This window comes from Phascolarctos cinereus, unplaced genomic scaffold (assembly GCF_003287225.1).
Source record: "Phascolarctos cinereus isolate Bilbo 61053 unplaced genomic scaffold, phaCin_HiC Scaffold_1;HRSCAF=81, whole genome shotgun sequence".
NCBI lineage: Eukaryota > Metazoa > Chordata > Mammalia > Diprotodontia > Phascolarctidae > Phascolarctos > Phascolarctos cinereus.
In genome coordinates this window covers 230,294,499-230,307,279 of record NW_027555514.1, presented here as the reverse complement: position 1 = coordinate 230,307,279, position 12,781 = coordinate 230,294,499, and positions in this window count along the sequence as shown.

Sequence of the window (12,781 nt, the reverse complement as noted above, 5' to 3'; positions counted from 1 at the left end):
CCTTTGCTGGATCTTCATCCAATTCACGCCCCATAACAATTGGGTTCTCCAAAGGCTCTGCCCTGGGTTCTCTTCTCTTTTTATATTATTTCATTTGGCAATCTCATCAGCTCCCATGAATTCAGTTGTCATCTATGTCCATGATTCTCAGGTCTATTCATCCAGCCCTAACCTTTCTCCTGACCTCCAGTCTCATATCTCCAACTTCCTATTGAACATCTCAAATTAGATGTCTTATAGACATCTTAAATCCAACATGTTCAAAACTGAACTTATCTTTCTCCCCAGACTCTTCTCTCTTCCTAACTACCCTATTAATGTCTTGTGCAGCGCTACTCATCACCGGTTGTCTCAACTTTTGTCTTGCCATTGGACTTCGATGACCCTGGAGTAGAGAGTGAGGCTGATGACTGTGCGGTGTTGTCTCACTTAAATCCAATTCACAAGCAAGTCAAGACTTCACCCTTGTGATGTCATTGGTCCTCTTCGAGAATGAAGGACAAATGACAACACCTCCCTGTCACCCAGGCTACCAACCTAGATGTGAACTTTGACTCTTCACTGTCTTGTCTTCACCTCTCCCCATATCCAGTCATTTGCCAATTCTACCTTAATAATATCTGTCAGTTGTCAAATTGATCTTCCTAAGGCATTGGTGTGCCCATGTTACTATATTTCCCTCTATCCAATAAGCTCCCTTTTACCTCCAGGATCAAACATAAAATCCTTCTTGCATTTTCACTGGCCATCCCTCATACCTGGAACTCTGTCCCTCCTCATCTATGCCTCCTGGTTTCCCTGGTTTCCTTTAAGACTCAGATAAAGTCTCACCTTCTTGACGATATCTTTCCCAGTCCTCCTTAAATTTAGTGCCTTCTCTCTGAGATTATCTCTAATATATCCTGTATGTATCTTATTTGTACACAGTTGCTTACATGTCGTCTCCCCTATAAGACCGTGAATTCCTTGAGATAATAGACGAGCCTCTCTAGGTCTCAATTTCCTTAACTGTAAAAATGAGGGGGTTGGAATGAGTGACTGCTAGGTCACCTCTGAACTCTGAATGTATGACAGCAATATTGTTTTAAAAATGACTTTGTCCGGCCTTGGAGTCAGGAGGACCTGAGTTCAAGTCCAGCTGAGACATGACACTGAACCAGCTGTGTGACCCTGGGCAAGGCACTTAACCCCAATTGCCTCACCAAAAAGCAAAAAACAAAAATAAAAAAACAAAAACAAAACAAAAAAAAATGACTTTGAGCAAATAAGGTATTGTAAATACCCAAATTAGCTACAAAGGACATATGTAGAAAGATGCTATCTGCATCCAGAGAAAAAACTGACAAAAGTATGTATAAAATGATACACTTGTGTGTACGCACACACACACACACACACACACACACACACATATATTTTATCTAATGGTAACCATCTCTGGGGTGGAGGGAGGGAAGAAAAAAAGAAAACAACATGAAAGGAATAGCAAGTTGCACATAGTAATTTTGCAGTTTCATGTACAATTATCTTTTTATTTTACTGTTTATGGAAATGTTTCTTTGTTCCATAAAGTAAAAATATATTTTTTAAAAGAGCATGGTTATTCCTTTTGACCCCATTACCAGTAGATAAGCTCCATGTCACCATTTGACCTTTCTGGTTTAGACACAGCAGAAGAATGTTTTGGCCTAAGATGGGCTAAACATTAATCATATACCAATACAGTAAAGCTCTTTAAGCAAGAGGTGTAAGCACCTCACCTTGTTTTTCAGAAAAGAACAGAGCAGAGCTCCCAAATCTTAATTCCAGATGTGTCAGCTGTTAGAAATAAATAGAGAAAAGGTGGCAATCCCTAGCAGGAATTCCAGACATACCACCTCTCTCTTCTATATTCTTGTTTTGCTCAAATGCACGCATGGATCCCAAAGCAGCTTCACTGGGCTTGTAAAGTCTAACCTTCCCTCCTGTGCCAACTACAACTTCCCACTTCCATCTACCCACTTGCATCTAATGGTGGAAGCGTGTGGATCCTGCAAAAACAACCTCGTAACAGTGGTAACTTTGCTCTGCCCCTCACGTTTCCAAGTTATGAGAAGCCTGCTAGCCAGGCTTAGGCCAAATACTCTGTGAATTGAACTAGAGCTCTGGGCCCCTTGCCCATGAATATACCTGGCCAGTTGTAATTCATCCTTGGGAACCAGAACACTGAACTTTCCTCTTATTCGACTGCAAACACTGATAGGGACCAGCTGGCTAGGGCTGAGACACTCCACACTGAAGATGGCTCATTCTTCTCGGTTAGAGACTTACTTAAGGCATTGGGCATTTGCTGGTTACTCATCAATGGATCAGGCTTTCTCTAGGAGTGGCATTATTTATCTTCCACAAACAGGAAAGGGCAAAGATTTTTAAATAATATCCTGTGAACAAATCAGCCTTTTTTTAAATAGCCTTAAGTTGCAAATACAGGAAAGGAGGCCATGGTCTAGAAATGTCAGAAAATACAATTATTTTTCTATCAATGTTATTTCTTTTTGTAATTATATGCATAACATCTTTAGTCTAATGTATTGATTATGCCACACCTCACATTTCACAGACATTGTTTCACCTTACAAAAAAAAGTCATGAAGTAAGAGTCACATTTACCTACATCTGAGGAACTAAGTGGGAGAGATGAAAAGCAGAAATTTGTTTTCTTTCTCCCCCTGTAAAACTCAATAATCTCAAGCCTATCTTTTTTTTTAAACTGTTGCTAGATTGAAACATTGGGATCTCTTTTATCTTTGATTCATGCATGCTACTCGGATGAACAATAGTATCTAGAATCATCCAAGAAAGATGATTTTTGCCTGAGTTTCTAGTCATGAAACTAATAGCTTAAAATGAAAAATGTAACTGATATTTAACTATTGCCTTATAAATACATCTCAATACAATTATATGTAAGAGATATTAAAGAATAGCTATAAAACAGTAGGAATATTTATGTTCTGCCAAAAACAAATATGCTTATTTATAGGTGGATATGCATTCCATAACATAAGCCAATATTAATCATATTGGGTGAAGTTTTCAAGGAGGTTAGAGTCCAAATTAAATATAGAAGGGCACTTTTTTTTTCTTCTTCCTCTGATGTACTTTAATGAAGCCTAGAGAGGCTATAGAAATATTTATATTCTTTTATTCATATTTTTAGGATTGCCTCACGTCTCGATTTTTTAAAAATATCCCACTTAAGTGGAGGATACTTCAAAGTGAATATGGGTATTCTCAACCCCTCACATCTTACAAAGGAAAATTAATGGAACTGGGAACTTAAAAACAGCAGATGTACTAAGAGCAGTGAGATTACTGCCTTGAGTGAGACATGGTAGGGAGTTCAATTACTTTGGGGTGGCTTTGGCACGGATCTCATTGGCTCCTATAGGATTTGGGACCCCTTGACAGCAATGCTGTATTCTGTAGGAAATGGCTGTTGGATATCCACAGGACACAAAAGATAAGGGGCTGTTTCTTTTTAAACATATGCAATCAAACTGCTTTGACTGTGGTTAGATAGCAACCCTTCTGTAAAGACTGCAATCCATCTGGGTTCATGCATCTGAACGTGTTTGCTCATTCTAATGCAGTGATGGTATTCCTCCAAATTAAAGGAACCTACATAAAAGGTCTGGTCCAGTGACTCACAGGGGCATGGAGGTAACCCTGAGCTACCTCAGGTAAGGTTCCCCAAGTTGGAAATACTGTAGGTGTTTGACCAACAATTCATGTCAATCATCTGGGGACCAATCTGGCTTATTATTGGAATGATAGTCCTCCAGTTGCTAGATTTGTCAGCCATAGTAAATCATGGAGTGAAGGAACTGGGCTCTGCATCAATGGAGAGAATACCTACAAAGTTGCTGGTGACCACTTCATCTCTCAGCAACTGAATCCTTTCCTTTACAGGTTCCTTTACAGGTATATGCCAATCATCTACCTCCTTTACAGGTTCCTTTACAGGTATATGCCAATCATCTACCTCCTTTACAGGTTCCTTTACAGGTATATGCCAATCATCTACCTCCTTTACAGGTTCCTTTACAGGTATATGCCAATCATCTACCTTGAGGCTATATTTACCATTCTCTCTGGCTTCTTGTGTCCAAAACATTTCTCTACTTCCTTTTATTGTTGTCATCCTTTATTTGAAAGTAGGCTCCTTGAAGACAAGAAATGTCTTGGCTGCTTAGATTTGCTTCCCAAATGTTTAACACAGTGCCTGACATATAATATCTATCCATCTATCCATCCATCGGGCAGTTAGGTGGCACAGTGCACAGAGTACCAGGACTGGAGTCAGGATCCAAGTTGAATGAGTTCAAATCTGGCCTCAGACACTTACTAGCTATGTGACCCTGGGTAAGTCACTTAACCATGTTTGCCTCATTTTCCTCATCTGTAAAATGAGCTAGAGAAGGAAATGACCAACCACTCCAGTATCTTTGCCAAGAAAACCCCAAAGAGTTGGACACAACTGAATAACATCCAAGCATCCATCCCTCTATTCGTCCATCCATCTATCCTTTCTTTCTTCTCTACAGGAAAAATTATAAAAGATAATTTCAACTTCAGTGACATTGAGAAAGAAACACCTCAGGCAAGTTTTGGTTATGTTTGTTCATTTCTTCTCCTCTTCATTTCGAAGAATCCACAGATTGAAATGGCAATTGTTATAGGTGGGATTGACTCAATTTCAAGGTCAATGTCGGGATGAAATGAAGCATGTGTAAGTCATTGAAAAGGAAGTTTACGTAGACCTAACATAGGAAGAACATTCAATGAGTATACTACAGCACTTAGCTCATGAGACATCCCCCCACACACACCTTGTCTCCACATGGAAACATGTCTGATCAGCAGAACAGGGTACAGTGTGACTCATATAGTATTGAGACATCTGCCAAGTCTGAAAGGTCCCAATTTCACCTTGGTGGGCTTTTTCATATCCTTAGGTGACTGTGGGTGAATAAGTTCACTTACCTTGGCAGTATACTTTCCAAGGATGTACACATAGATGATGTTTGACACACGCATTGCCAAAGCTAGCTCTCAGTGTTTGGGAGGCTCTGAAGGAAAGTGTGGGAGAAAAGAAGTTTTAGACTGCCTACCAAACTGAGGGTCTACAGAACTGTTATGCTGACATCATTGTTATATGCCTGTGAAACATGGACAGTCTACCAGTGACATGCCAGGAAACTGGATCGCTTCCATTTGAACTGTTTTAGGAAGTTTCTGAAGATCAACCTGGCAAGATAAGATACTGGACATTGAGGTCCTTTCCCAAGCTCAAGTGCCAAGTATTTGAACTCTACTGCAGAGAGTGAACTCCGATGGGGTGGCCACATTGTTCGAATGCCAAATGTACATTTTCCTAAAAGACTATTTTACCGAGAACTCACACAAGGCAAATGCTCGCATGACTGTCAGAAGAAATGGTACAAGGACACTCTTAAGGTCTCTTAAGAACTTTGGAACTGATTTTGCAACATGGAAGATATTGACAAAGACTCTCCAGCATGGGATGTCCACATCAAAGAAAGCACTATGCTCTATGAAGTAATCAGAATTGCAGTAGCTCAGAAGAAACATGAGATGTGTCCATTTAGAGACAGCTCCACTCCAAATGTTCATGTGTACCCAACCTGTGGTAGAGCCTTCTGAGCCTGTATTGGTCTCATCAGCCACAGTTGGACTCACTGTTCCTTGACCCCAATATAGTGATGTCATTTTGGTCCTCTTCAGGAATGAAGAACGACAACCAATCAGGTGACTAGGAAGCCATATCAACATGGCTGGAGGTACCGGAAGCTGCATCAAAGGAGACAAAGCATGAGCCTTGCCAGTCAAGTCCCTAGGACAGTTTTGTTGCCTTTGAGGGAAAAACTAACCTAATGCATGCTACCTTCTAGGAGGTAGAGTGGGAAAGGAAGTCTGGGCTATCACAGATGACATGGTAAGAAAACAATGCCTTGATTTTTCCACCAAGGAGATATTTTCTGGAAACAGAGATGTTCATGTAGGCAACTTGATCTGACAAAATCTCCACTGACTGGAATGTCCTAATGCTAAGAACCTAAGGAACATAGAGGCATGGCAAGACATATGGGAAGGGATGGTGCTTACAAATATGGATGTCCACAAGTGTGAAACAATCAGGTAGGGGGCTAGAGGAAGAATGACCAAATAGTGACTCATCTCAATAAGCACCAAGTCAACCCTTTAAATAAAAACTCTGCCAAGGAAACCATTACCTTCTCACAGAGAATTTCAGGAAAAATAAAGTTGATTAGGCATAGCCCTATCACTAAGCCATGTTCTGTGAATTATCATTTCATTCACTCTGTGTAGTCAGGGCATAAAAGAATTAACTTAATCCTGAGAATAGTTTACCAATGAAGGTTATGAAACCTCTTTCCATTGGGACTTTTAAAGACTTCTTTCTAGGCTGAGATCAGGGAATGATTTAGATGGCTTTCCATAAGTCAGCTAAAAATGTCTACACGATCATGGTAAAAGAAAAACTGAGTCATTCCATTTTGCTGCGGCTTATGATGGCCCATGCATGGAAGGACTGATACTTTGGGATCATAGAGTCATGCAGATTTTATTGTTGTTATTCAGTCATTTTTCAGTCATGTACAACTCTTTGTGAACATTTTTGGAGTTTTCTTGGCAAAAATACTAGAATAGTATACCATTTCCATCTCCAGCTCATTCTACAGATTTGGAAACTGAGGCAAAAGCGGTTAAAAGACTTGCCTAGGGTCACACAGCTAGGAAGTGTCTAAGGCCAGATTTGAACTCAGGAAGATGAATCTACCTGACTCCAAGCCCAGTGCTGTATTCACTTCACCACCTCACTACCTAGTCAAGCAGATGGGTTATGTCAAATTGGAATGGCTATTGTGATATTAGCCAATAAGTATTTATTTTGTTTTGTTCTGTTTTTGCTTTTTGGTGAGGCAATTGGGGGTTAAGTGACTTGCCCAGGGTCACACAGCTAGTAAGTGTCAAGTGTCTGAGGCCAAGGGTCCTCCTGACTCCAAGGCCAGAGCTCTATCTACTGCACCACCTAGTTGCCCTCACCTCCCAATAAGTATTTATTAAGCACATACTATGTGCCATAAAGACATTCAAATTTGGGAGATTCCATACAATATATACACCAGAGCTCTACAATCTTAGGGACCAACTCTAAATCAAATCACTAACACAATTCAAAAGGCAGATATAATCTGAACATTCAGTTCCTTGAGTGGTTAGTATATGCTTAAGCCATGAAATAGCCCTATCCTGCCCCCCACACCCCCACCCTTAGCTTAACAACAACAATAATGAATGATATTTATGTAGCACTTTAAGATCTTCAAAACCTCATCTCATTTGACCCTCCTAGTAACTGAGGTGGGTGAAAGAGGTTCAGTGAAAAAAACAAAAAATAAAAAACAAAACAAAAAAATAAATAAATAAAAAAGAAAGAGGGGCAGTGACCTGCCCAGAATCACCCAGCCAGTGGTGTCTGCGGCAGGATTTGAACTCTTTCCAAGTCCAGAACTCTCTCCATGATGCTACCTAGTTGCCCAGGAAATGACACATCCAGAGAATTCTAGCTCAGCCAGCTTTAAGACAGGAAGTATTTTACATTGGCAGACTTTGTTTTAGTAATTCAGGGAAAGAACATACAGGTATTCTCTGTTTTTTCATCTTTATATTCATGGTGCCCAGGACCTTTGTACCTATGGATAAGTGTTTGCTAGTTTGACTTATGAACTATGCCTCCATATTGCCATGGCTAGAATGATACCTTATTACATATATAATTAATTTCATATTTAACTACAAGGAGCTGTGTATTTTAGAATACTTGTGTAATCAGTGTGATTGTTCCAGGGATGAGGACCCTGCAGCCTCGAGGCCATGTATGCGATCTTCCCCACCCCTATAAGAAATTCCTGTGGTCTCTTTCCTAAAAACTCATTCAACTTGCATATAAAAAGATTTTTTTTTGATTGAAAACTTTATATTTGCTTCCCAAGCTTCAGTGTCTGTTTCCAGTAAATATTGAAGGTAAAACTGCCCTCACTCATGCCTGAAGCAAGGGCCAATTAAAACCAGGGAAAGCAATGTGCTATATCTGTCCTGGGCCGTACTAACAGGACCACAACTGCTTGGACATGCAACCCCAAAATCTGCATTTGGCTCACTTGTTGTGAATCATTGAAAGGTATTAGGAGTGGTCATAACTGTCCAGCATGATCTGTGTCCTGGCCAAGTGATGATACTCTATCAGTAACAGGCTTGGTGAATTTCGTGGCTCTTGCCTACAGTCTTAAAGACATTCTTGCTAGTAAAACAGAGAACCTTCACCATTGTGGGATTCTGAATATTTTCAATAACATTAAGAAACTAGTATTGTTTCCAAAGGGCAATTAGGTAGCACAGTGGATAAAGCTCCAGGCCTAGAGTCAGGAAGATTCACCTCACTGAGTTCAAATCTGAGCAAGTCACTTAACCTCAACTCAATCTATAAATATAGATTATATTGACTCATCTGTAAAATGAGCTGGAGAAGGAAATGGAAAACTACTGCAGTATCTTTGTCAAGAAAATCCCACAAGAGGTCATGAAGAGTCGGATACAACTAAACCACGACAAAAAGGAAATCAATGATTTTGAGTAGCTAGATGGTACAGTGGATAGAGCACTGGGTCTGAAGTCAGGAAGACCTGCGTTCAAATCCTGCCTCAGACACTTACTAGCTATGTGGCCCTGGGTAAGTCACTTAACCCTGTTTGCCTCAGTTTCCTCATCTATAAAAGCAGCTGGAGAAATAAATGGCAAATTGCTCCAGTATCTTTGCCATGAAAACCCTAAATCAGGTCATGAGAAGTTAGACATGACTAAAACAACTGAACAACAACAAGAACAACAATGTCAGTGAACATTGTATGATCAACATTTCACTAGAAAGAGGAAAATGACAAGCTGTTATTAAACATTTTTATTTTTGGGTAGGCAATAGGGTTAAGTGACTTGCTCAGGGTCACACAGCTAGTTAAGTATTGATGTGTCTGAGGCCAGATTTGAACTCTGGTCCTCCTGAATTCAGGGTCAGTGCTCTATCCACTGTGCCACCTAGCTGCCCCTAATTAAACATTTTTTAAAAGAAAGTTCAAAGGAAAAGAAAGGACCTTAGATATCATCACCATCATCCCTCACTGTACTAATGAGGGAACTGAGGGCCTGAGAAATAATTTGCTTTACCTAAGGTCTCATTGGCAGAAAGTAACAGATCTGGGATTTAAGGGCAAATCTGGTGATTCTAGATCCAGTGCTCCTTCCACCATCACTACACCATGCTGCTGGGGTGCCCAAGGAGGGATACTAATTCAGCCCAGAAATAGGCCAGAAATAGGTATTAATCACTGGTATTCAAAATGATGACTTTGAAATGTTGTACAATCTTTAGACGTTTTCTGAGTCAGTTAAATTCTGTTCAATAAAGCTTTAATGGGTAGATTCAGAAATATTTGGATGACTGTACTTAAAGTAGATAGAGTGCTGGACCTGGAGTCAGAAAGACTCATCTTCCTGAGTTCAAATCTGACTTCAGACACTTACTACCTATGTGACGTTGGGCCAGTCATTTAATCCTGTTGGCTTCAGTTTCCTCATCTGTAGAATGAACTGGAGAAGCAAAAGCCAAACTACTCTAATATCTTTGCCAAGAAAACCCCAAATGGGGTAATGAAGAGTCAAACATGACAGAAAAAATGACTCAATAACTGTTATCAAGGAATTTACAGTCTAGCATGAGAGACAAGAGTAAAGTACAGATGATTGTAGATTTCATTTTATTTTTTTAGGCACTTGGGGTTAAGTGACTTGCCCAGGGTCACACAGCTAGTAGGTGACAAGTGTTTGGTCTGAGGCCGGATTTGAACTCAGGTCCTCCTGACTTCAGGACTCTATCCACTGCAGACTGTAAATTTTAAATTGGAAAGGACTCCAAGAGGTCATCGAGTCCAGCCACCTCATTGTACCAAAGAGGAAACTGAGGTCCCAAAAGATTGAGTGACTCCCTAGTCTCACAGCTAGTAAATGTCTGAGGAAGGATTCAAATTTCCTGATTCCAGATCCAGCACCCTCTTCACTGCAGTAGTATAAGGCAAAGGATAATTAAGTAGCAGATAAGATGCTATTGCGTTGATCTAGGTGAGATGTTATGCTGTAATAACTAGAGCAGTGACCTGGAAATGGAGAGGAAGAGAAAGATGCAGGATACATTTTATAGGAAAAGTCAGTGAGATTTGGTGACCCACTCAATCAATTCCCCTTTCCATTCTCTGGAACCAGAGCATCTAAGACATACTTTTCATGGACAGCTGGCAGCTGTTCACCAGAAAGCTCTAATGAATCACACCATAGATCATGATATAATGCTTGATGATGGTCCAGTCAAGCAAGCTGATAGCTCTATATCATCCTTGGAAGAATGAGGGAAGAAAAAAATAAAGGAGAAAGATACTTCCCTGGAATGTAGCTCTATTCTATGCTTCAGTTTGGGATGATAAAACATATGAATTTAAGGGTAGGAGTTAGGACTGCAGCCATCTCTTTGGATGGCCACTTCTCCCAAGGGGTCCAAACATTCCAAATAAGGGACTGGAGGTCAGCTATCACATTAAGAGGCCTAGAGGTTCCTAGTGCAAACACTTCCACTAAGCCAAGGACAAAGAAAGAGGAGATAAGGGTAGGTGCTCCCTCTTCTTTGCCGTAGCCTTAATTTCTTGATGTTCAACTGCCTGATTATTACCTGTGTTCAGCTACTAATGCATTGGCTACAAGGAATAGGAAAGGAATTCATTTCTAGAATCTTGAGAAATGGTTTTTTTAGTTATAAATTCAGATCAGTTCAACAAATACTTAAATAGTACTGTGTGCAAGGCAGTATGTTATGTGCTTTGGAAAAAAAGGACAAAAATGAAACACTCATGAAACTTATATTCTACTGGGGTAATAAATGAGACTATACCCATAAGTCCATCCTGAAAGCTTTGTAGGGGAAGAAGAAAGGGGACTATCAGCTATGCTAATTATCTGCTTCCATACCCAGAAGAGTTAGGAATGGTATTCTGCTCTTCATGGTCAACCTCAAGTCAAGTTAATAAGTATTTATTAGATGCTTACTATGTTACAGACACTGTCCTAAGCACTAGAGATATCTCCCCCTTCTCCAAAAGAAAAGGGAAAAATCACAGTCCCTACACTCAAGGGGTTCACAGCCTAATAAGGGAGATAACATGCAAACAGCTAGTTATAGACATATGGCAGAGGATTAAGAGGGCCAAGATTCAAACCCTATTCTGACATTTATACCCTATGACCTTAGGCAAGAAACCTCTCCACTGGGGGCCTGAGTTTCTTCATTTATGAAGTAAGGATGTTGAACTAAAGCCCTTTCCATTATGAAATAGTATCATTTCTGGTCCACCACCCCACTCCCCAGTGTCTGGTGGGTGTGGGGGGAAGAAACTTTCTCCAGCAATCTTGAGGATCTACAGAAGAAGGAGTCCATGACCTCCCCCCAAATTCAGAATGGTTACTAAACCAACAGTCTGGGAGACTTCCTGTATGGACTAACTTCTTGTCCTTATTTTTTGGGGGGAAAATTGGCAAAATGATTGTGCTTGGTACCGTTGTTATCACTGATGAACTAGATACCTCAAAAAAAAAATAGCCAAGTGAATAAAGATAATTTGAAAGCTAAAATCACCAATGTGCTATGATCCTGATTCCTAAATTACCTTTAAACCTTTGTGGGGGGGTGGGGGGTGGGGGGAAATGGTGGGCTGACCAGGCTGGAAGTTGTCCTGTCCTCTGGGTGCTGGTGTGTGGGACCTTGACACCACATGCCATCTAGTGTTCACAGGCAGTACAGCAGCAAAGCAAAATAAAATGAGTCTCCTTTACTTGGAGGAGAAGGTTTAAACTAAGTGTTGCTTACCATTCTTCTGATGAATGTACTAGAAATTTCCATCTTCTACTTAAAGTCACTTATGGAAACATCTTTCCTTGTCTATTCTTAGCGCATAGAGATATAAGCCATAGATCAATCCACAAAACATAAGAAGCCATTAAGAAGCCAGAAACAGAATCGGCTCCTTGCTTTCTTATACAAACAATGTCTATAAGAAACATGGGTTCTCTCTAGGCAAACATTGCTCAATCCCCTCTCCTCATCTCTAATGCTGTAGGACTCCATTTTATGGGTATCACTCCTTCCTATTCCCAATCTTATCTCCTAATCTTGGTCAAGTCTCCAAAGAAAACAGAAAACTCAATATACCCGTTCTACAATTGGTTCTGCCAGGTGAAAAGAACTTCGATAATGGATACAAGCTAATTCCCAGACTTTTTTCTGAGCTGATCCATCAGAACCTGTTTTGAACAGATGGGTGATAGACAATAAACTGGGCTCAGAAGGGGAGTGGACAGGGTTATCTTTAGGAAATTGCCTTGCACTTTTAGTGAACTCCAAATTCTTGCATGAAGCAAAAAACCATTTTCCCCTTAAGCATCATTGTGGCGATGCTATTCAGAGGAGTTTCTGAAGAGTTAAAGCTGAAGTTCATACGAAGGGCAATGACTGGGCATATGGTAGATGTGAATATGCTACAATCTATTATTAATGAGGAGTTAGGCAGGAGATGTGGTATAAAAAAATATCCTTAGA